This window comes from Thunnus thynnus, chromosome 5, assembly GCF_963924715.1.
Source record: "Thunnus thynnus chromosome 5, fThuThy2.1, whole genome shotgun sequence".
Lineage (NCBI taxonomy): Eukaryota > Metazoa > Chordata > Actinopteri > Scombriformes > Scombridae > Thunnus > Thunnus thynnus.
In genome coordinates this window covers 29064156-29087812 of record NC_089521.1, presented here as the reverse complement: position 1 = coordinate 29087812, position 23657 = coordinate 29064156, and the positions used below count along the sequence as shown (strand labels likewise).

At 38.9% G+C, this 23657-nt stretch overlaps 1 protein-coding gene across 1 annotated transcript in view; it reads left to right on the top strand.

Annotated features, from left to right (window-relative positions):
- The first annotated feature begins 6001 nt into the window (after positions 1 to 6001).
- mgat4c (mgat4 family member C) overlaps positions 6002 to 23657 on the top strand; it is a 108096-nt gene continuing 90440 nt past the window's right edge. The window contains exon 1 of the mRNA XM_067590607.1: positions 6002 to 6377. The gene's annotated coding sequence lies outside the window, so the exon portion shown is untranslated. The remainder of the gene's footprint in view (positions 6378 to 23657) is intronic.

Sequence of the window (23657 nt, the reverse complement as noted above, 5' to 3'; positions counted from 1 at the left end):
ACTGCGCTACAGAGAATGAACAACACATACAGGCTAAATACATACATTCAGCGTGTAATGTGTTCACTGCTCAGAGCGCAGACGACCTGGGGATACCTTATTAGGTTAGGATGCAAAAAGCTGTGTTGACATAGGCGCTCAGATGTTCTGTTGCTGGGGATGAGGTGGCTATTTCTGGACAGGCTCCTATGATTCATCAGTGGCTGTTTGGAGGTCTGACGTGTCAAAATGTGTCATTCCGCTAATTGTCACTCTGACTTATCCTAAGCTCTCTCCAGCCTCTGAGCTCTCTTCTGACCTGAGATAATTCAGGCACAAAACTAAGCAGATAGAGCAGGTTTCATACACCTCAGGGAAGGAGAATCTGGTTTGTCTCTCCAGAGGTTTAGTGTATGGCTGGACTACAAACACATTTAATACTTTGAACAATGGAACCAATTTCTCCCTGGTTCTACAAAGCAAATACAGGTCAAATTGACTTTAAATCACTGGAAGTAAAATGCAAAAATTTGTATGTAGGTATAGAGCTGTAATCATTCTGTATTCATAATTTCACTATTAGAAGTATTATAAGTCTTTCATGTTTTACATCATGACCCTTCAGAGAGTGTTATCGTGCTTCTCAGCCATTTAAAGCTGCTTTAATCAACGCAACTCTAATGAATATTTTAATATTAACAATGGATAAAATGATGTATGTATGTAAAATGCAAGGAGGGTCGTTCATGATGAAACCACAGAGAATTATCACCTTTAATAATCACCTATAATTATCACTTATAACTCTGCAGTTCCAGTCAGTACAGAACATTTCAGCCTCTCTCAGCTCATCATGGTTTGACAAGCTGGTTCACTCTCATCATTCTCAACAGCATCATTTCCAAATGCACCAGGGAAATATTTTCAGTGGCAAAACTCTGATAAACTCCACAAAACTCTACCTGCCCATGACAGAACTGCAGACACAAAAAGTTAGCAACTAGCCCATGAACACAGTACAGTATTTAACAGCTAAAGCCCAGGTGTGCCCGAATACAAATACGTTATTCGGCAAAGCACAAATAGTGTTTTTTTTTTTGTTTTTTTTTTAAAAAATTTTTTAAAAATTATTTGTTTTCAGGAAGAAAAAAAAAAAGTCAAATACCAGCTTGCAGGTCGGTTACATCGCTATCTCAGTCTTTCTCCTCTGCTCAGCTCTTACGTCTATCAGCAGGTCTCAACAAGGGGAGTCACATCCACCTGCTACATGAAGCACATTTCCTAATTTGGACATCACTCCCGGAGTCGGGGGTGTTCCCCAGAGATAAAGCTGAGCTACTGACTCAAGCGATGTGCTCCCAAGGGACTCTCCATAACCTGTTGTTCCCCTTCTCCTTTCCACAAAGATAGGTTGTAAAAAATAGGCAACAAATGAAAAGTGCAAAGTAATAATCGCCTTTGAAGTTCTTCCCTACATGTTACACGGTGTGCTGTCTCTGTGTTATGGGTGTATAAATAGGTAGAGGTCTGTCTGCAATGAGGCAATGAGTAAAGTTTTAGCTCAGTAGTCAGTCGTCTATGATCTGGGAGACTCCAGCTTGAGACCCGGTGTGGGAGCCTCCTTTGTAAGGTAGTTTATTCATGAACACTTATTGTAACACTTTAATTTTCTAAAATGAATAGCGTAATAAAAGCAAACACAGGAAGCCTCTTTCCACTTTTATTCAAATACAAATACAAATAATTTTGCTGCCTCAACAAATATAGATACAAATACAGGGGTGTGCCCTCTTCACACCCCTAGTCCCTTGAGAGATGGGGAAGAGCAAAAACAGACTTGAAATGAGATTGAATATTGGATTTATACTCTACTGGGTGTGTCAATAGGCAACAGTTTGCTAGCACATTTGTCATAGCAACATCAATATGAAAATGTTGTGTTTACATCTTGTTATGCTGCAAAAAACAAAAACCACCTTAAAGTCTGTTTAGTTCGTTTAACTGATAATTGCATCTGTTTCACCTGTCACTGTTGTTATGATTACCTGCTCCTGCAAGCTTACTTAACTGTTTATCACAACTGTGATTGAGGTGTCTTTTGAATGAACCCTACCAGCCAGTCAGAAACAATTTCCCAATATACTCAGGTAGGAAAACAAAAAATGTCTTTTGATTAATGTAAATTCAGAGTGTTAAAGTATTGATACATTTACCTGTAAGGTGATGTATAACAATGTGTAGCCCAGGCTTTAAAATGACACCCTGTAATATTAGAATTATCCCTTTAAAATAATTCATCTTAATTGAGAAGTTAATAATTCATTGAAAAGTCGTTAAAACCCTTTAAAACAATTCATTTTATTTAGAAACAAACAAATAATTAATTTAGGTTGATTATATACATTAAGAAAATAATAAGAAGAAGAACTATTTAAAAAGTGTTGGTATAGAAATAACATTTGGAGTAAATATCATTCAAATAACTCATATAAATGACTACATCTGTTGTTGTTGTTTAAAATCGTGAAACTATGTGCATAAAGGGAGAAACACAGCCAACATTGTATTTTCCAAGCAGCAGTGAAGGGCATAGTATGACAAGATCCCCACATAACAAATCAATGAACCCCACTAGTCCCAGGTGATCGGCTGCAGTTCCGCTTCCTGTTATAACTTCCTGTTTTAAAAAACAACCTATGCTGGCTACCTCGAGTGCTGATGGGACATAGAGAAAATAAAATCTTTTGCCATCCGATGGATTGTAAAGCAGCGTGAGAGGCCGGATGATTTTCGCGGGTCTGCCGAGGTGAAATGCTGTAAACCTCGCTCATACTTTGACTCAGCGGTCAGGTTTTTGGTGATACCATAAAGGAAAAGGGGACGCAGCCAGTACTTCCTGCTGGACTCCTGCAAGGCTTCAGATCCCTGGACCCAGAGATTCCCAGTGTGAGCTGGGTGGCGAGCCGAATCGAACCACTGGTATTGAACCTGAGATGCGTGCAGGGTTCCTTGGTTTCTCCTTTCTCACGGACCGTGTGGTAGGACTAAAATAGACAGTGATACACTGACATTTGGTCAGGAAAAAAGGGCCCCAACGCAATAAGGACTAACTTTGGGAACAAAGGGTATCTTTTGTTTTATTTTGCCGGCTTTATTATTTTAGTTTGTTATTTTTCATACATTGTTCTTTCCAAAAAAAAAGCTGTTGTATTACATGTTGACCTTCAGCTTGAAATAACAAGTGGCCACAAACATACAAACCATTGTAGTCTGTGTCATTATTGATGTTCAAGATATTGGCTCTTAAAAGTTTAGTGTCTTCTGTTACTGGTCCAGTTATTACTATTGACTATTACTTACCTGTGCTCTGTTATTACATCGTAACAAGGGTTACAAATGTCCCACAGATTTTTAGCTTATCTTATTTTTTACATGTTAACTGAACACTTCTATGTTTAGCTATGATAGTTGTTTCTTATAGTAGTTTATTCTTGGGGTCCCCAGGGACCCCAGTCGGTAGTCCTTGCATGTTAAATATGTTGATATGATGAGGGTTAAAGTACTTTTAATCACATACAAGGATCTGAATGAGTATATATCAGAGTATATAAATGAGCTTTTTACACTGCACTGTCCAAACAGGCTTTTAAATCTCATCTTAAAACTTACATTTACACAATGTCTTTTCCTAACAGCTGACAGACGACACTTCTGTGGTCATGAGCTGTTGGTTTTTATTTCTTTCATTGAGAGTTTTGTGTGTGTGTGTGTATGCATATATGTATTTATGTATGTATGTATGTATGTATATGTAAGTGTATGTGTATGTATGTTTGTATGTATATATGTATATGTTTCATTATTTACCTCATGCAGTTGTCCCTAATGTTGCTTATGTTTTGAATTTCCTCACCTTGGAAAGCATTTTGTGCTCATTTTGTGCCTATTGCTTGAAAAGTGCTCTATAAATAAAATTATTATTGTTATTTCATTTCAGTGTGTGGGATCAATAAAGTTTGTCTTACTTTAAACCTTACTCTGCAAAATTACAAGAAACTACAGTCATAATGCATTTAAAAGGGCATCAACTCCCTTTGATATATGGAGGTGATGTGAAATTGTGAAGTCTAGTAAAATCAAAATAGGTCGACTCAAAGTGCCTCAAAACTGGAGGGAAGAGCAGTGATTAGGAATATATGAATGATATGAATGAACATCGGAGCCTATTATGACATGTCGTGAGACCAAACTTTCTACAGCTGCTTCACCGCTGGCAGCTCTGAGTTATCTCCACACAGACAAAAAAAAAAACTGATTCGTGATACTAAATTTAACAGACAATGGTGAGCAACAGCGCCTGGCTTGCTTTATGTTTCGTCAGTATGGAAAATAAAATGTTCACTTCAACAATGACACACTGCTGCATGTTATAATGAAGGCATTTACATATATATACACATTAACATCCCAATATTATTCAAGAGGATCAACATTTCCATTTGAGGCATGAAAACACCATTTACGTCCCTATCACGATTATATGATGGGATAGGCTCATATTATCCAGGATATCCTATATAATGTTATTTTTTTGTGGTCACACTAAGTTTTCTTAGCATAATAATATCCAAAGTATTCAGCTTAATTATGTATGCTTGGGTATTTGTGATTAGGATATGAATATGCATATAAACAGCTTAGCCCAAATATGACCTCAACTTGAGTATGAGCTGGTATCCACAGTGTTCTCTCCGTGTGACTGCACTCATTGGTGCGATGTCATTTTCACTGATATTTTCCAATCAGCTTGAATTAATAGGAACACCACAGATACGTGTGATTAGAAACAGTCACTGACATTTTTCGTAGTGCATATTTCTTCACTGATTAACGTCTCTCAGTTTTTATGCTCACCATGTCAAAGTAGAATTTATGGAGGCTTAATTCTACAGTTGTAGACAGGCGTTTTTCAACATGCATATTGGAAGATATTCAGTATAATATTGGATTATTATTAATAATGCATAAATGTGTGAGCAGAAATTTAATGTTATAGCTGGTCAAGGTGGAGTTAATTTTATCTATACGGTTGGGAAATGTAATCTATAACAATTATAAGATTTAGAGTAAGTTTTGTAAAATATTAATTTGAAAAATAACTACGGAGGTTTAAAAAAGTGTAGTGGTGTAAAATGTACAGCATTTGGATTTGAGATGAAAGTAGCATAAGATAGAAATACTGAGTCAAAACTGTTCAATAATACAAGAATTATGCATATACTTTGTCACCTTCCACCACTGCTTTTGTGTCACATTATTGTATTGTATGTCTTTCATTAATATTTTATTCACTGGTGGTCTGGTGGTCACGTTGAGATCAAAATCTTTTTTTTCCAGGAGAAATAAGAACCAAAGAAATGGTTGAGGATGGGGGCTTCCTAATCTGGGCTCCACGGTCTTGGAGAGGTGTCTCAGAGGTCCCTGTTAAAATTAAGGATGGTTCAATTTCACTCTCCTTGTTATCTCACATTTGACAGTGGAGAAAGGCAACAAAAGCCTTTGAAAGCCTCCATGGGATGAAACCTCTATTAAGTCCCCCAGACCTCTATTAGGTACCAGACTTCTATAGGTCTGGATTGATTTTTTGACATAAAAGTTTTGGCAGCCGTGATCAAACTTTATTGAATTTTTCACTGACTTCCTCCAAACCCACCTTCCTAAAACATCCACAGGGTTTCTGAACTAATTGCTTTTCTTCTTTTAATCTCCTCCTAGAGGGCGAGCTTGGAGGGAAAAAAGTGGACTTTTATTAGTGGAAAAAATGGAAACCTCAAAACATCTAATCAGCGACCCTGGATTTGAGGGTTAGGGTTGTTGAGCCAGTCTCATTGTAGGTTGTATTTTAAATAGGATGCACTTTGTCTTGTGATGACAGGTGAATCCAGGGATCTGGCCGTCCGTGCCACGCATGCACCGCTGGAGCGCACGAATCTAGTTGCACCGCCCTCCTGTCCGCCTGCAGCCGGGAGGAGCTGAAGAGAGAGCAGACCGGAGCGCAACATCAAGAGTCATGGTACCTTAGGGATGTGGCAGCAATTTTGACAGCTAGAAACGCCCCGTGAAATTCTCAAAGTTTGTCCTTTTTGAAAGCTAAGAGAAAAGAACAAAGCGAAACGCCACAGATTGGAAAACAAATCGCGAGGAGGTGCGTCAGCCGCTGCAGAAATTTCCAGCGGTGTCTGCCCGCCTGCCTGCGCTTTGTCGTCGGGATCGCGAAGCGCCTCGTAGCCGGTGTCCGAGCCAAATCTGAGCGACAGGAGACAAGAACAGTCCAATTTCTCCAAATCCCCCCCGCTGACACCTGTTTTTGGACCCCCGCGGTGTGTGCTGATGTGGAGGTGAGTGCCGATGTGATTTGTGTGATGTGTGTTGGTTTACAGTGAGTTGAGGTGACGGTTGATGAAGGACTCACAGGTAAGGCCACGTGGTTAGACTGATAACTGTACCAGCACGCTTATTCTGCTTCTTATCAAGCTCTGCATGGTGTGACACAGAAAATTGAGTCCAAGTTATAACTTTCTGCACATTACAGCCTCCCTGACTGCACACCATGCGGGGCTGCGTGTCTGATAAAATAAAAAATGCAATAAGTCATACTCAGAGAGCATGCATCAATTTCTGTCCAACCCAGCAACTTCGCAAAATCAGAGAGAAAAAGTGTTTAAGTGTGTCTTTATGCACATTATAGCTCGACTGAAGAAACAAATCAAACAGCATGAAGCATTGTTTATCTCATGAAACCTACATCTGTATCGAGATAAGCCAAAATATTACATGTGAGATATGATTTTACACTGGTTATTATATCTTATATAACTAAGTTTTTGCAGTATTAATTTATTACGACCTCACAGGGCATAAAAATTCACATTTGGTAAACTAGCGCTTAAACTTATAGTTAATTAATTAACTGACAGAAAATGAATCAGCATCTTAAATTAAAAAAACAAACAAACAAAAAAAACAGTTCCAACTCTTCATTCAATGTCTTTGGGTTTTGGATTTACAATTTGCAGACATCACCTTTGGCTATTAGACATTTTGAGTGTCTTTTTGTGACATTTTTTTAGTCTAAATGAGTAAATGTTAAATTGAAAAAACATTCAAAAGATTAACCATATTAACATATTAATTAGTTGCAACTTTATGATAAACTGAAACAGCATGTATCCCGCACAAATAACAACATAACATACCTCTACAGGGCCTATCCTCAGTCACTGGCTAACCACAGTACTCTGAATCTCATGAGTGCTGTTAGAAAAGAGTGACTAACAACAGTAACTACACAAAAAACTGAGGCACACTGCAGTGTTTTAAAGCTTTTTCAGCTAAAATGTAAACAGCTGTTTCTATCCAAACTGAGATACCCACAACATGAAATAAATATGAAAAGAATAAATTAAGGATTTCACTTCACATGAATTCACTGAATGGAAACTGTAACAGGAACGCATCACCACAGGCATGCATTGTCCTTAAAGTCGCCGAAAAATTGCATCATCTGCCGGAGCTGCTCATGTCCTGCAGTGCGAATGACAGCTCCATGGCTCATCTGAAAGGCCTGTAGCAAAACAGCAGCTCATTACAAGTGCAGCGGCTTGGGCTTCCTCTGGCAGGAGGCTGCTGGCTCATTAGGGGTCACCACGGGGCGAGTCTCCCACTATGAGCCTCAGCTTGTTACCAGAGCACTCTGTGAAACCACTGTTAATTGGGATGAATTCATTTTCACTGACAGGTTGGAAAGACGTACATGAGTCAGTAAAACTATCTTATCGTGGAAAAATCAGCGTTGTTCTTATGTTACTTTTCAGTTAAGTAATGTTTTTTCGTATAATGGCCGGGAGACCTTACATTAGACAAACTGTCACTCCACATTAGCCATAACAGAAAATAGTTAGTAAGACTAGGGCTGTGATGATAACCGCATTACTGCAATACAGCGGTCATGTGTTTTCTACCGCGGGGTTTGAGGTCATTACCGTCATTGCTGCAATTTTTTTTTTTAAATGCACAAACACAACTGGATGGAGATACGTTGAAGAATCCGTGCTGTCTTGGCTTGATCCGTTCTCCCTTGAAAAAGACAGAAATGCCAAAAGCAGTGCCGGAGGAAGCGGAAGTGCTAAAGGCTAACCCCAGTCGACCAGCTCTCCCGTCAGTCTTCCTTGCCAACGTCCCCTCCATCGACAGAAAACTAGACTACCTAAAACTGCTTCTGACCTCCCAGAGAGAAGTGACAAACTGCTGCGCCCTCACCGAGACATGGCTGCACAAGAGTATCTCCGACTCTTGTATCCAGCTAGCCGGACTAATTGCTCTGCAGTCGGACAGGATTGCTTCATTGTCCAGTAGGACCTGAGGCGGTGGCTTGTGTGTTTGTATTAACAAAGACTGTTGTACGAACATGGCGATCATCTCTGCACACTGCTTAGCATTAGCGGAGGTTCTAGCAGTCAAACCTTTTTATCCAGTAAAGTTATTTTTGGACTGTCCAATAAAAAAAGACCATAAAAAATCCATACTGTCACAGCCCTAAGACACCTATACTTTCTTCCTGTAGGGAGTGCATCTCCTTGCTGCCCCTGATCTTAAATGTTTGTCTTAAAGGGATTTATGAAGTAGACAATTCCTGATATTACGCAAATTGTTCTACACAGTTGGAATCAGAGTTGTTAAATGGTTCTTTGTAGCAGTCCATTCAAGTGCAGTATTATTTGGAAACCAGGAAAAAAAATAGATAGTATATGTATACATTGTATAAGAAATATATAAGTATATAAACAGTTGGCTACATGAAATAGACCATAGTGGTCAGCTATTTCACAAGCTATTCATCAATACTTGTTCAGTTTTATCTTGTTTTTACTTGTTCAGGGAAGATTCATAATTTTAATTGTCTTTTTTTGTTTGTGTTCTTGCCATATACCGAAAGATCATGTACTAATTCATCTGCTCACCAGCCTGATATCTGCCAGCTATTTATCGTTAGCCTCCCAGCAGATAGGGACAGACTGAACGAGGTAGAATCTGCTGTTTCGTCAACTCTTGTGGTGTCACCTCTTGTAACAAGACATTAACAGTTAAAACATTAAATTCACAACATGATAGCCAGAGCCAGCTAGCTACCTTGAGTCACAGCAGTCCCATAAAATGCAGCAGTTGCGCATAAAGTGCAAATATTCACATCATAGTTGGGACTGTCAATAATCTAGACAGGTAATGCAGCCAGCTACCATGATACTTTATGACTAAAAATAACCTTTTTGTGTACTTTGTAATATCTTGATTTTCGCAACTTAGACGTTTTACACATTGTGCAAAAGTAAACATTTGAATTCACCCAGACATAGTCTTGGTGAATATCTCTTCTGTCAATGCATGAGAAGAACTATTGCTGTTCATTTCAATTAAATAATTCAACAGTTATAGTTTTTGCAACCTTGCATAAATCTGCACTAATATTTTATTTATGTAATGTTTATTTGTATAGGGACAAGTACGTATATAGCATGAATTAATGCCACTTACCACAGCATTTACAGCCAAAAGTAGTTTGCAGTGCCCGTCCCTAGATGAGCCTTTAATAGAGTCTCTTTGAGCAACAGTATAGATGTGATCCCCACACTGGCTTCCCAACAGTAAACACAGCTGACTGTGTTCTTAGGAACTCGCAATGAAGTTGCACTACTTGATCCCTCTTTGTCAGCTGTGGTGAATGGGAAAATTTGCTCATTTACCATTTCATTAGATATTTACACATTGAGCAGAATCACAGCATTATATCCAAAAGCCATATTTCTACTGGCTGGACATGAAAGGTTATGCTTTTCTATGTAGCTATCCCAGCTATGAATGTGAATGTGAAGGAGCCAGGCTTGCACTGACAAATGGCCTGCATACTTAGTCTTTCCCTGCTAAAAAAGTGAAAAGGAGTCACTCTTTTACATTCATTCACACTGTACAAGTAAATTATATAAAGTCATTTTTTCTCAAAGGATGGAGAGACTTCCATTGACCCTGTGTGCTCAGGCAGAACGTAAACCTTAAGAGCTCTAATCCTTCACACTTTTTGAATGGAATACATGCAGGCTTATTTTCTGTTGCCTTGTCACAGCTAACACAGATAGTTCAAATTCACAAGATAAAAATGTCCATTCTAGGAGGACAATAATAATGATAATTTGTTTTAAAATCTTATTTATCTTCCAGCCCTTGCCAGAAGGGGTTTTATAACTTCATGCTTAATTTATATCAGCTTGATTAAAGAGTTTTCCAGAGACAGTTTACAGGTTTCTGTTGAAAGAAGTGATGATTGGATTGGAACTGCAGTTGAAAATGCTGAAACTGTATCTCAGTATTATCAGAATCTTTGTTGATATGGAAACTTTGAAACTAATTAAATTACTTGTTAAAAATTGACATTTCTTGCAGTGTAAGACGCATTGAACTTTTAGCTACGTAGAGACACCGATGACTGCAACGGCATCCACTCGGGTAGTCTGGGCAGCCACTCACTTGATTCTTCCGTGAAAGGTTAGACAAATGCCACAAATAATTGTTGGCCTGCCTCTTGACCGGACTCTTCCACCCAGGGTCTTACCATGTTGATTATCTGAGGTGGTGCAGGTCATGAATGTCTGGGGCAGCTGGAATCTGTTGGGAAGCCGCTGAGCTTTGCTGTGACACAGGGGATGTGAGGCATAAGCGTCGGGAGAATGAAGGCTGCTTGAGTAATAGTGGAACGGAGCCCCGGTCTATGTTTAGCCGCAGCGAAGAGAGATCTTAATGCCAGCGCTGACTGAATGACTGAGTTACTGACTGACTTCCTGCTCAGCTGAGTAAGTGGAAGAATGGACCGTACTTACAGCATGCTTAGCATTGATGCCAGGATTAGAAGAGGAAGGAGTTGAAACACTCCAGGCATGAATCCAGACTGTATATTCATAGACTCGGAGACGCATTGATGTTGCCGTCAAGTGCTTAGCTGGTTCAGTGAGCATCGTGATGCAACGCTTGAATATCATGTTTATTAAGAGAGGGGAGAGAAGGGGTCTGAGGCGTTGGGTATAATATTCAGCCCCATATGCTCAACATAAGGTTTTCTTCTACTTCAGGGAAGTGAAGGAAGACAGACTCAGTTGTAGTGAGACACCAAGCGTCTTTTAATTGAGTTCACCTTGAATGCCAGCATCTGTTGTTGAAGTTTGTGGAGTAACTTTTATAACCTGAATTAAACTTTTTTTTTTTTTTTTTTTTTGTGCTGAAGTGATCCTGAATGTAAAATGTGAGCTGAAACACATTTGTCAAGTCACTTCTGTAGCAATCTATCTGTAGGGAAATCATTTCTTTGCAATTTGCAGAATCTCACGTAGGTCAATTTTCTTCCAATTTTCCATTTTCATTTAACTATTAACCATTCAGGTGCATTACTGTATATAACATATAACTGTGGTCTACCTCTAATAGCAGCCAGCAGCTCCTGTCTGCCTCCGCAGATATTCATTTTGTGCTAATGGACAGCAAGAATCTTACAATCTTACAGAAAGGTTTTCTTGTTGTTTATTATGCATAAAATTTCCTAGCTTTCTAGAGCTTACATCTTGGGTTATTAATGGTGAGGTGAATGTAAAATAAAATTAGGGAATAAATGGCTTAATTAAAATGCCATAAGTGGTGATGAAGTTATTAAATGGAATCGAGTTTTAGTTAAAATCTTAATGTTTTAATAATTTAATACTATAAAGTTATTGTATTTAAATGAACCAATTACTAAAATTACTGACGGTAACTGAAAGGCAGTACATTGTGATGGAACAGAAAATGATCCACATTTTGTTATTGATAAGTAACTATTGGTTCAATTTTATTGCATTAATACTGACGATCCTCTCGCTGCATGTGGCCCTGGTGTCAGTGCTTTGGCTAAATGCATAAAATGTGTTCGCCATATGCATTATTTGATGTTCTCCTTGTTATGATTTATAGTGTCCAGTTGGCACTGTAATTAAATTCTTTCAAACTGTAAGGGCTGAGTATTATTATTCCAGATGGAAATCAGCCCGGGAGCACACAGTGTAGAAAACGGTCGACTACTGAAAGCTGGCATCAAATGTCTGGTCACATTATACTCTTGTGTACTTATTCTTTGATCATATGGTTTCTGAAATATGTCTTTATAGGAGAAGTTAAAATTGGTGACAAATGCTGTACATTAATAAACACTTGTATCTGCTTATAGCTACATTATAGTGGGTTAAAAAACCATTTAGTCAATGCTTGTATTCTACTTAAAAATGCTAAATAGGGGGAGTAGAGTTAGAGTAGAGTGTTACCAACAAGGGTTTATAAAATTATAATTTATAAAATTCAGGGTTTTGTAGAAAAATGCATTTATATTTCTCAAACTAAGGTATCAAAATAGCGTAATTTTGGTATTGACCAAAACTCAGATATCATGTGATGTGATATCATGTCAAAGAACAGAATTAAAATGTTCTTCCGCTACATGCGCACGTTATGTGTGAAACTTGTGTGTTGTGGAGATTTGTATAATGATTCATTCAACACATTCACATTGTAGCTGGACAAAAGTCAAATACAACTACTCAACATACCGCCAGTGAAGTCAAGAAGTTTGTCATTATGGGTCTGGCTGCTTATTATAGCAGTATTTTACTTTGAGTGCTTTTACCTTGGCTGCTTGTGTCACCTTCACTTCTATCAGTTAAAAATTGTGGATTTGCTTTAGTATTAAATGTCACATTTATAATTTACAATAATTATAAATCTATAAATGTAAGAGGCTTAGAGCAGGACAATGAATTTCTGGGAGATGTAAGTTTAGCTCCATGCTTTAAGTTTTAGGAGGGATTTATATTTGTAAGTGGTAATTTTACACAGTCTTAAGATGATATAAAATAGTGTGATATAATGTGTGTTCACAAAGAAACACGGTACTTTATGAATCTTAACTTTAAAGCCAGTTTGGCCATTAAAATAAAATAAAGCTCTAGTGTGATAATAGATGAAACTATAACTGTTGAGGGAATTTCAATCCACTGCACTTTGTCTTGTGATTCATCTGTGCTTTAACAATTCCCTTTTACCCCCAGTGTTTGATTTAGCTCCTCATTTTTACTTCCTTTGAGAAGGGGATTCTTTGTACCAAAAGCTCAAAGAACAGAATTAAAATGTTCTTCCGCTACATGCGCACGTTATGTGTGAAACTTGTGTGTTGTGGAGATTTGTATAATGATTCATTCAACACATTCACATTGTAGCTGGACAAAAGTCAAATACAACTACTCAACATACCGCCAGTGAAGTCAAGAAGTTTGTCATTATGGGTCTGGCTGCTTATTATAGCAGTATTTTACTTTGAGTGCTTTTACCTTGGCTGCTTGTGTCACCTTCACTTCTATCAGTTATTAAGTCTGTAGGCAGTGTGAAGTGAACCTGCGGTATTTTATGAACGCCACTAAGATTTATTTATTTTACATTATTCAAACACATGAATAAATAAAGCCGGCACACTATGTTATACATTCAAAGTCATAAATGCAATGTTGTCTCACTTAGGCTGAAGTTTTCTAGTAGAATTATCAGCTTTGTGGTTTTAAATTATGTATTCAAATAAAGAGAAAATCTCACACAGTAGACAAATGGGAAGCAAACAAACTAAATATTATAGCACTTGCAGTGCTGTCTAAGTCTTGAATAATCTTAAACCCCCTTGGACCAAACGTTCCAGGTGCTTTGGAACCAGAGGAACTAATCTCAGGAACTAGACCTGTCCCTGTTGTGCAATTTCCACTGTATCTGAGGAACCAGGTAGATTATGCAAATTAGACCCATGACAGATTCAAAAATGACGGTGTTGTTTGAAATGCTGTATTAACACATGAGGAAAAAAATAACACAGGTTCGTCCTTTTGTTCTTTGTATTTACTGTTGCGTGACTCTGATGTTTGGGTTGGATTTAATGAATGAATTTTATGAATTAGCTTAACCCTGGTGTTCAAACCCAACTGGAAGTAAAATAGTCAAAAAAAAAAGGTTCCTCAACCCTGATGTTCCTTTGGCTCTTGTATTTTCATTACTGACAACATCACAATAACTACAAAAATAAGATTTTCTAGCTGTAACTGTTTCTTTCTAAATATTTATGCTCCTGTAACATACAGTATCTTAAAGTTAGAAAAACCATTGTATACTGTCAGTATGATCAACAAATGCACTTAAATTCTGTGTTTTCTGTGTAGTGTGCACTTCTTCAAAGTACAATTGTGTTCTTTACCAAAACCAAGAAACTATAGAGCTGAATTTGTAGCAGAGCTTATTTATCTCCTCATGAGTTAAAGAAGACAAATATGGAAACAATAATATAGACTATTATATAGAGCTATATATATATATAAGCTATAATATAAACCAAAACTGATGAGTTGTGTCAGACTGTTAGCTAACGTTTGCTAGTTCCAGTCTGGCCTTGCTCCAGGGTATTTTGGCAGTACTGGTTACTGTCAGTCCAGGAACGGCAACATCAATGCTTCAGCTTCTTTGCTTTAAAAGCAGCCACATTCACAGCTGTATCAGTGTGTAGACTCAGTAGTGCACAGCATCCAAAACTGGTTATAATGTGTTTAAAAATCAATGGCATAAGAAGCATTAAGACCTTTTATATAACAGTGTAAGAAAAACTCTATTACAAGTGACAGTGTTGCATTCAAAAATGTGTTTTTCGTGAAAGTATTACAGGTGAGATCACGGATGATGCTACAGCAATACTGACCAACAACATATCAGATAAATCGCAGTCTTTTCTTCCACAGTGGACCACAAACCTGACACTCAGGGGAGAGAAAGAGAGAAATGTCATATAACAGGATCAAGTTACGAAAGGGTTCATATGAGAACACTCAGCACAGCAAAACTGCTGTCCATAACAGGAAAAGTTGCCTATGTAGCAGCATTAAGTCTCCTTGTGTTTTGAAGTGGAATGATCTTACGTTCACTGAAGTGCGCTTTGCTCGCTTCATCTTCCGTCTCTATGGCCATTTTCCCTCAGCGTCTTTCCCTCTGCTGCTCATTTAGCATAATGTGACTTTCCGCCCATTAGTAGCCAAGAAGGGCTTTACTCAGACACTTTATTGCCAAGTTCAGTTCCACAAAGACACACTTCTGTCTTTAAGTTTCTTCTTTTTGTGTGGAATACATTAATCAATAAGTAAGCACTGCTGTGTAGTTCTGAGACCTAGTATAGCACAAACTCTGGCAGAGTTTGAGTGTCAGTTGTCAGATCTGTTTAATAAGATCAGTATTAGCATCATTACTGATCCAGTGCATTTAAAATTATATTCCACCAAGAGCTCAAAAAACTAGTCAGAAGTTGGATGACAGCATTCAGAAAATGGCCAAAAGGAACTTGTATGTGACATGTTTACAGTGGTCACATGATCTGTTAGTTACAGTAATTCATTTGTCGATTGACATCAACATTGCTGTTGAATAATTTTGTCTGTAATTAATAATTTAAGTCCTTTATTAAGCCAAAAAAAAAAAAAAATCAAAAGTTTCATCGGTACCAACCTCTCAAATGTGAGCTGCTGCTTTTCTCTGTTTTATATATATATTATATACATTATCAATTCATTATCTTTGGGGTTTTGATTGTAGGACAGACCAAACAACCCATGTGACAACATCACAGTGGACTCTGATATATTGTGACAGGCTTTTTTTTCTTTCTTTTTTTTTTATATTTGCTGACTAAAAAAAATACATAAATTAAACAGAAAAATAATCTGGTATAGAGAGGTCTTTACTGTATCTTTCATCATATTTGTTGAAATTCTGCACACATGTACGGAAGAGGAAATAAGTTCAGACTGCAGGTGAAAGTGGCCCAAACAGTGTGAACAGCACAAATCACATAGAATCGGTCCTTAATCAGATACAGGTCTGATTTTTTGCAATTAAACCTCAGTCTGAACAGTCATATTGGAATTCTTGCGACTTAACATCACTCCAGCCAATACAGCCCAACTCCTTCACACTTTGGCAGGGAGATGGGTCGCCTGAATTGAGTGTCTTGCCTTGAGAGTCTGGTGGAGAGGTGCTGACAGATGTAGTTAAAAGTAGCCCTGGACATCCTTAAATTTTGGATGAAATCTGTTTCTGTGAAGCCATTCAGGTCACAGTCCCACCACTCCTGGCTCCCGACTCACACACATACCTCCATACAGATGTAGCAGCCATTGCTCCACAAAAAGCCATAATTAAACATCTGGCTCTCCTCATCCTCGTTATCATCTGCTTACGAATTCAGTGGCCTCCATGTTTACTTCTGTACGACAGCAAGCTGCGTGTGACATCTTTGTTATTGTACTTTTTCGCATGCGGTTCAGTTCAAGACCGTGACCAGCTCACACTGGAATCTGATATTGGCCACAGTTAAAAAATAATGTGAACAACCAAATAAAACAAAATCGGATCTGAGCAATAAATCCAAATTGAGCACTAAGACATGCAGTGTGAACGTAGCCTCGCATTAGAGTTGCAAGAGTCCTCTTGTTGTCTGTAATTAGGACTGTAGAGATGATAATGTGAACTAATGGATTGCTAGACAGCAGCACGAAAGTGCCAAAGAATCAAAGGAAGACAGTGAATTCCCTAATGAAATATGCATCAATGACAGTGAAATAAAGACCAAAGGCAAGCTGTGTTTGTTTGAAGAATGGGGTGGAGGGTTGGTTGAAATAGGTTGCATAACCATGCCATACTGCCATTCCTTTTTTTCACATTCACACCAGTTGTTGATGAAGACACGGAGCCGCTTTGATCAACAAGGGGAGGCGCGCCAAGGTTGACGTTACAGATGTGGACCTGAAGGCGACTGTGACTGCCTGCTTGCTTGATTTATTTATTTATTTTTTTACAAAGGAGTTTTATTTCCTGAAGCTTTAGTTTGGTGGAAAAAAAAGACAAGTCATAGTTTCACAAGTTCACAATGGAAATTTGTCTTCCAAATGTAGCTTTAACAGATCAGTCTATTAAAAAACAAATAAGGGTTATGATTGACCAGAAGGGTTTTTCTTTTATTGTTGTCTGGCTCATCCTTTTAATCTGATTGCATGAATTGTATAAACCCCGACAAGTAATTGTCGGTGGTAAATGTAGAACAGCAGAGCAGCATACATAACAGTACATCAAACTCTGAACAGACTCCAATAAACAATGAAACCTTCATGAATAATTGCTTCCAATTGTTTCTTCTATTGGAGTCACCAGGATTACCAATAAACGGTGGAATATGAGGCTGTATGTGTTTATATTTGTTCCTCTACAGTCGCAGAGTTAACATTTCTCAGTGAACCGTTAAATTCTGCTTCACTGAAAAACTCAGATTGACAAAAGTGCAAACTTCAAAAGTCAGCATTTGTACAAGGCGCCTTGGGAAGAAAATTCAAATAGCACAGTTGATGCACCTGCGACTGAAGCTGTTCATTGTCGTCGCTAATTTATCACCAGAATTTCAGGCAGCACAGGTGCTCCGACAGTAAACAGGTCTGGAGATTACTGCTGGAGGAGCTGATTCACTGGATGTCTGGAGCTCAGTCACAGAAAAACATCTGAAAATGGTTCAAGTTGGGAACTATTTTCAGATGTTTTTCCTAATTCTGTGACAGCTTCCACTTTCAAAAAGTTTAGATGAACATGAAAACAAAATGTTTAGATCACTGTTGCTATTAGTGTCACGACATCCACAGGAATAGACAGAAAGATGAAAGTTTGACACCAAAACACAGACATTATCTTGGCTGTTGTGATGTTTTGGCTGTACTCAGTTCTCAGATCAGTTCGAACTTGAAGATGAGTGTGTTTTAGTGCTCATACTGTAAATATAACCTGTCATTTTAGTCAGAAAGGATGACCTCATTATTCAAAATTTACATAGGTGGGTTAACATTTTTATGTGCTTAAACAACATTTGAATGAGATCAAAAACATAGCAAAGCTTATAAAATTAAGGAGTAAAACTGAGATAAGATATAAAAATAATAATTTACAAAAAAATGAAAACATTCTTCATGCATTGGACAAGCAATTGCCCATAATTCACAACAGAATTTGGCTAATCCATGCAGCTGTGCCATAATGTGCATCAATCCATGTGAGGATCACACTTAAACAGCAGTTTGACTTTGTGATATCACTTCTGTTTTTTTTACTGTGTTATTTGTGATAAAGTTTTCTCAGTTTATTGCGTTTCGGATAGAATGATTGATGTGGAGAAAATGACACTGGTTTTGACTCATGCTCCATTATGCCACCTCTGATACCATGTACCTGCTGTACAGAAGTGAATCAACTACTGACAGCCAAGTTAGTTTGAAGAACTGTCACTTCTCAGTAAGTGTACAAGGTCAGTCTCTGATGTAAAATAATCTGTGTCCAACTCATTCTCAGCTCTGCTGCCTCCAGGTAGAAAACTGGATGATATCAAAGAACAGAGTCTCTAAAACTGAAAAAAAAAAAAAAAAAAAAAAAAGAATCTAAGCCAGTAGACATTGTTGGTATTTTGGCTCTCAACAGTCAGGGTTATATCCCCACATTGTCACAGACCATGTAAGCTGGTTACATGTGAATTATTGTAGGAAATAATTAATGTAAAAACTGAAAAAGCTGCTTTTTGCTCTTGATTGTTACTTTCCATAGCACACAATAACATATCTAAGGGTTGAAAGGTTGTTTTTAAGATCCAATGACTCAGATTTCAGAACTCATAACACATGCATTACTATTATTGAAGTATTACGTCCTTGCAGTCTGCTTTGTTCCTGCTGTCTACTTACAAACAGGCTAACTCAAGGCAAGTCAATAGGATAGTAACTGACCCATCCCATGTTCAACAAGCTGAATACCAGCTACTGCCCTCTGGTAGGATGTTCAGAGTCCCTCATAGCAGACCAAATAGATATAAAAAAATCATTGATCCCAGTGTCAATAAAACTTTTAAATAGTGGCAGATAAGGCCAGGATGGGCACTGGATGATCTTTTATGTAAGAGATTTTAATGGGAAAAAAAGGGATTTTCTGTTTTTATTGATGTGTTGTTTTCTCTGTTTGTACTTTTAGAACCTTGGTATGTTATTTATTAGCACCTTTGTGTATTTTCTGTCTGCGAATTGTGGTTTTGGAACCTTGTTTGTTATTTATGTTGTCTTTTTTATGGCTGCAGCATGGGTGAAGAGCCCAAGACAAATTTTCCCATTCTGTAGGGCAATAAAGTTAATCTTATATACAAGTTGTACAAGTTTTGGCCAGATGTCTGTTCTATTTAAGCAGCTTACTCCTCTCTTTTGTAAAAAATATGTCTTCCCTATTTGTGCCAGTCACAGGCCACGTACCTCGAGCTGTAACAGAGACCTTTTGATGTCGCCGCATTTCCTCCGTCGACAAAAAAGATCAATAAATGTCAGAAATTACTTAATATCCTGTTATTTCGGCCACCCCTATTGCCGGATACACACAACAACAGTAGCAGAGTGTCTCCAAGTAAATCTAATTCTTTTCCATCCGCAAGCTCCGTTTCCTCAGGTACACGTCTGCCTTCACCCCTTAAATTGAGCTCATGAATTATTGAAATCTAAAGACTGTCCCGCTGCTCCGACCCTAAGCCGTAATTAGTTTCGCCCAACACCTCTCATCATGATACACTTGAGCTGCAGGAGGGTGGGGGGGGGGCAGGGTCTGGGGGGGGTCATGGTTTTTCCTGGCTCAGAATGGGTCTTTGGGGGGGTGACTGTACATGACAAAAGCATGTTCGTTCCATGTACAGTAAAGGCAATGAGTCTGTGTTGCCTTATTTGACAGAAATCTATACGTTTTCCTGTTATTTCTGACCATTCGATAAACAAAAATGTCTATTATACTTGAGTAAATGAAACCCCGATTAACAAAACTGTATACATACATAGAAAAATATCTGAATTTCAATGGAAACTTGCTGCCCAAACGCGCTGAAAGGGATCATTGAAGTGCCTCATTTGATGCTCCTTTAGCTCACTGCAGGCATCAGGTTTGAACTGCCAACGACACAGAACCAAAACATAGATTTGTCCTTGTTCTTTGTATTTACTGCTGCATTAGTTGGATGTAACGAATGAATGAAAAGGAGAAAAGCAGAGGAGTGAAAATAAAACTAAGAGCATCTGATTCCACAGTAAATCATCATCATTGATGGTTATTTAATTGTGCTTTAGAATGTAACTGCCATGAAACAACCAGAAATAATGTTTGTTTTTTTTTCATTCACTCTCATTCGCTCGCTCGTGCTCTCGGCTCGCACGCTCTATCTCTCTCTCTTTTTTTTAACTGCACAAAAAAACAGCTGTGGTCGCTTAGTCCTCATTTGAAGCTCCAAAATGGAATCAAGGTCGGAGTATGATGCGTTTGGTGCCTGTTTGGCCATTTGAAACAATAGGTGTACTTCAAAATGCGCATGTCAGATGCTTTCAGTGCATTTGGGCCTTTCTTCTTCTGCTAGTTGTCCTGAGACGTTTTCACATTTGAACTCCAGACAATGTCCAGAGAATCAGGTCCGGACATTTTCAGGAGTTGACTTTTCACACTTGTAGCACTCAACAGGAGATTGTCCATGTCAGATGTGTTTGCATCTAATGGAAATACTTCATTTGGTTTAGGTGAGGGGTGGCGCCTGGGTAGAACGTGCGGGAGGCAGGACATGAGAGGGCAGTTGTAACTCAGTGTTTTTAAGATTTTCACCAGAAACAGAACAGATTTTATTTTATGAGAAATTATAGGAAGTCCTGTCTCCCATTAGCGTTAGCTTCACAGTGGGGCATTCAGGCCTAGTCATAACAATGTAGCTTAGCTGGCTGTGTTTATCCAGCGCCAGCCGCATGTGTAAAATGTAACGGCTGTGGATGAGAGGGGAGCTGACAGCTGGAAGTCAAAGACGTATTTAAGTTTATGTTCTGCTTGTTCAACAGTTATTTGATAAATTGCTATTAAACACATTTGGAGAGGATTTTAATTGTTATTTTTATTCTCAGTTCTTATCATTTTGGCACCGGTGATTTTCCTTTGGCGCTGGCTAAAACCTTTTTTTGGGGGGCGCCAAAAATTCCTCTATTCAGGAAAAGACCCTGGGGGTTTGTGAATACATTGTTCCTTTAAGACAGGAAAACTGGAAAGTGGAGGTGAACAGGGTGGAAAGAACCAATGAGAAAGTGGATTCACAGAAACTGTTCGTGGCACCTTGGCGAAGAGAGTTGTGCTTTTGGGGGGGGAGAAGGGGAGGTGCGGCGGGATTGCGAGGGGGGGGGGGGGCTCTTGAGGGAGTCGACGAGTGAACGGAAAATAATGAAGAGGAGAGAGAGAGAGAGAGAGAGAGAGAGAACATCTATGTGTGGGAGTGGGAAGACCAAAAAAAAAAAAAAAAACCTTCATCGCCTGGCTACTCACTGCCGTTACAATGAGTGTTTATCCCACTTTTCTGAGAGCCAATTATCTGCTCCCGCATGAGTCATGGAGATCATTTAGACTGGTGGCGTGCGCAGATCATCGGCAGAGCTCCCTCACGATACACACACAGTAAAAGGACTGAGCGCAGGGATGCGTTTACATGCTTTAGGCAGGTGAGTGTACTGGGTTTTTTTTTGTTTTTTTTTTTTTTTTTTATATCGGTTCTGCTGCGAGAGGCGACGCTTCCCTCCTCCACTTTTATGCGGTTTGATTTGTACTCTCCGCATGCCGCTCCATCCATGTTTATTTCCAGGATGATATCTTAGTGGAGGAATATGTGACTCCTCTCTAGTTGCTTCTATCTCTCACGCTGTTTTTCTTCTGCCTTTCAAATTAAAATCCCCCCCTCGTCCCCTTACATTCTGTGTTCTGCTTATCCCCTCCCATCTTTCTTTCCTTCCCTTTTTGTGTTCTTTTGCCACTGACAGCGAGGACATGTCACCATGTCTGATCCAGACAGAATAACTCATTTCAGACACACAGTGCTTTCCGTGCAGCAGCGGTTAACCTGCTGAGCCGGGCTGCGGTGTGCGGTGTTTGCCTGTTTGATGATCCCAACTTCCTAGAGTCTCACCAGTCGTGTCTTCTGCTCATCACACCAATTAATATGTCCCATAATTAGTGCAGCATTTAGCCCTTTCAACAGGGCTGGAGGCATAAACAGTAAACTGTAGCACTGTGTCATGTTTTTCCTCATCCATACAGCTCAATCCTCCTTACTTGCTCTCCTACGGGCTTATTTCAAACTGTGAGAACTTCATTTGACTTTTTAGGAAAACACTCCCCATGCTCGGAGCAGAGGTTACCTAACAGGTAAACCTCTAGTCTCCCGTTTGAGTGCTTTAACGATTGCGATGAATCGCCTGCCTGGCCTGCTTGGCTCTATTTCATACTATTGTCTGCTGCTCACTGTGATTAACTGCCTGCGCTGTGGCTTGGGTGATTTCTGCTTTGTGCTGAGAGCTCGTCTGCAGCCGGCAGGATGGGACTGTGCGAAGGGGGCAGCTGCCAGGATTGGAGGGTCAGCTGATCGGCTCTGAGGTGCGGGAGATTTATGACCCCCCAGAACAAAGCTGTGTCTGCTGAGGGACCATAAACCATAAATCAGGGAGAAGTGGGTCAGATTGGGTCAGTGCTCATCTGCTCACTGCAGATCTGCTCTCTCTTTTCCTAAAGGTGCACTTTTTTCCCCGACTGTGTGACACTATAAGTGACTTTTCCGGCCTTTTCTTCTGGACAAGTAGACCTGTTGTTTAGTTAATTTACCAATTGCTTGTTGCTTTACCATGCTGTTATACTCAGCTGTCAATCACATTTACTAATGAATTCCTGTTTTCTATTTTAAAATACCATTAGCTTCTCTAAGTGAATCACCCCTAATCCTTTTATCTCAAGCTATGTTAACACTGTTGGCCTTTAGTCTCTACTCATCTTAATCATCCTAATTATATAATGTTTGTCTTTTTAAGAGGCTGATGAGAATAAAATGGCATGTTCTCATTTTGGCAGCGACTTGTTACTGATTGTACAAGAGGCATTACACTCTACTCCGTCTGATTCCAGTCTGTTTGATTCTGATCGCTGGTTTGACTAGTTTTGTGATTTGTCTTCCTAAGGGCAGCCGAAGCCAATGTGAAAAATTGATTTTATGCAGAAGGATTAGCAGTGGGGTTATAGCTATAGGCTTGCATTACATTACAATGATTCATCCAGCATCTACATACCAAAGTAGGCTAAAGAAATTCTTTATTAGCTATTGTATAAGGCTGATATTTTACAAAAAAACAAGCACAGGCGTGGAGCAGACTGTAGTCTTTACTGTCAAGGCAGTGGGCGATGAGTATGAGAATAGCAATGAATAAGTTGAAGCTGTTTTCAAAAGTTCAGACAGCTTGAGTAGGGAGATAAATAATCTCTGCCAGGAAGGATGGATCTTAATTTATTTGTGTCTGTATTGGTGCACAAAGAGGCATTGCACACTGCTGCTGGAAATCAAACAAATGCAAATGCTGGCTGTGGAATGGAAATGACTGCGAAACATCAGAAGTCTCTCAGTATGACTGCCA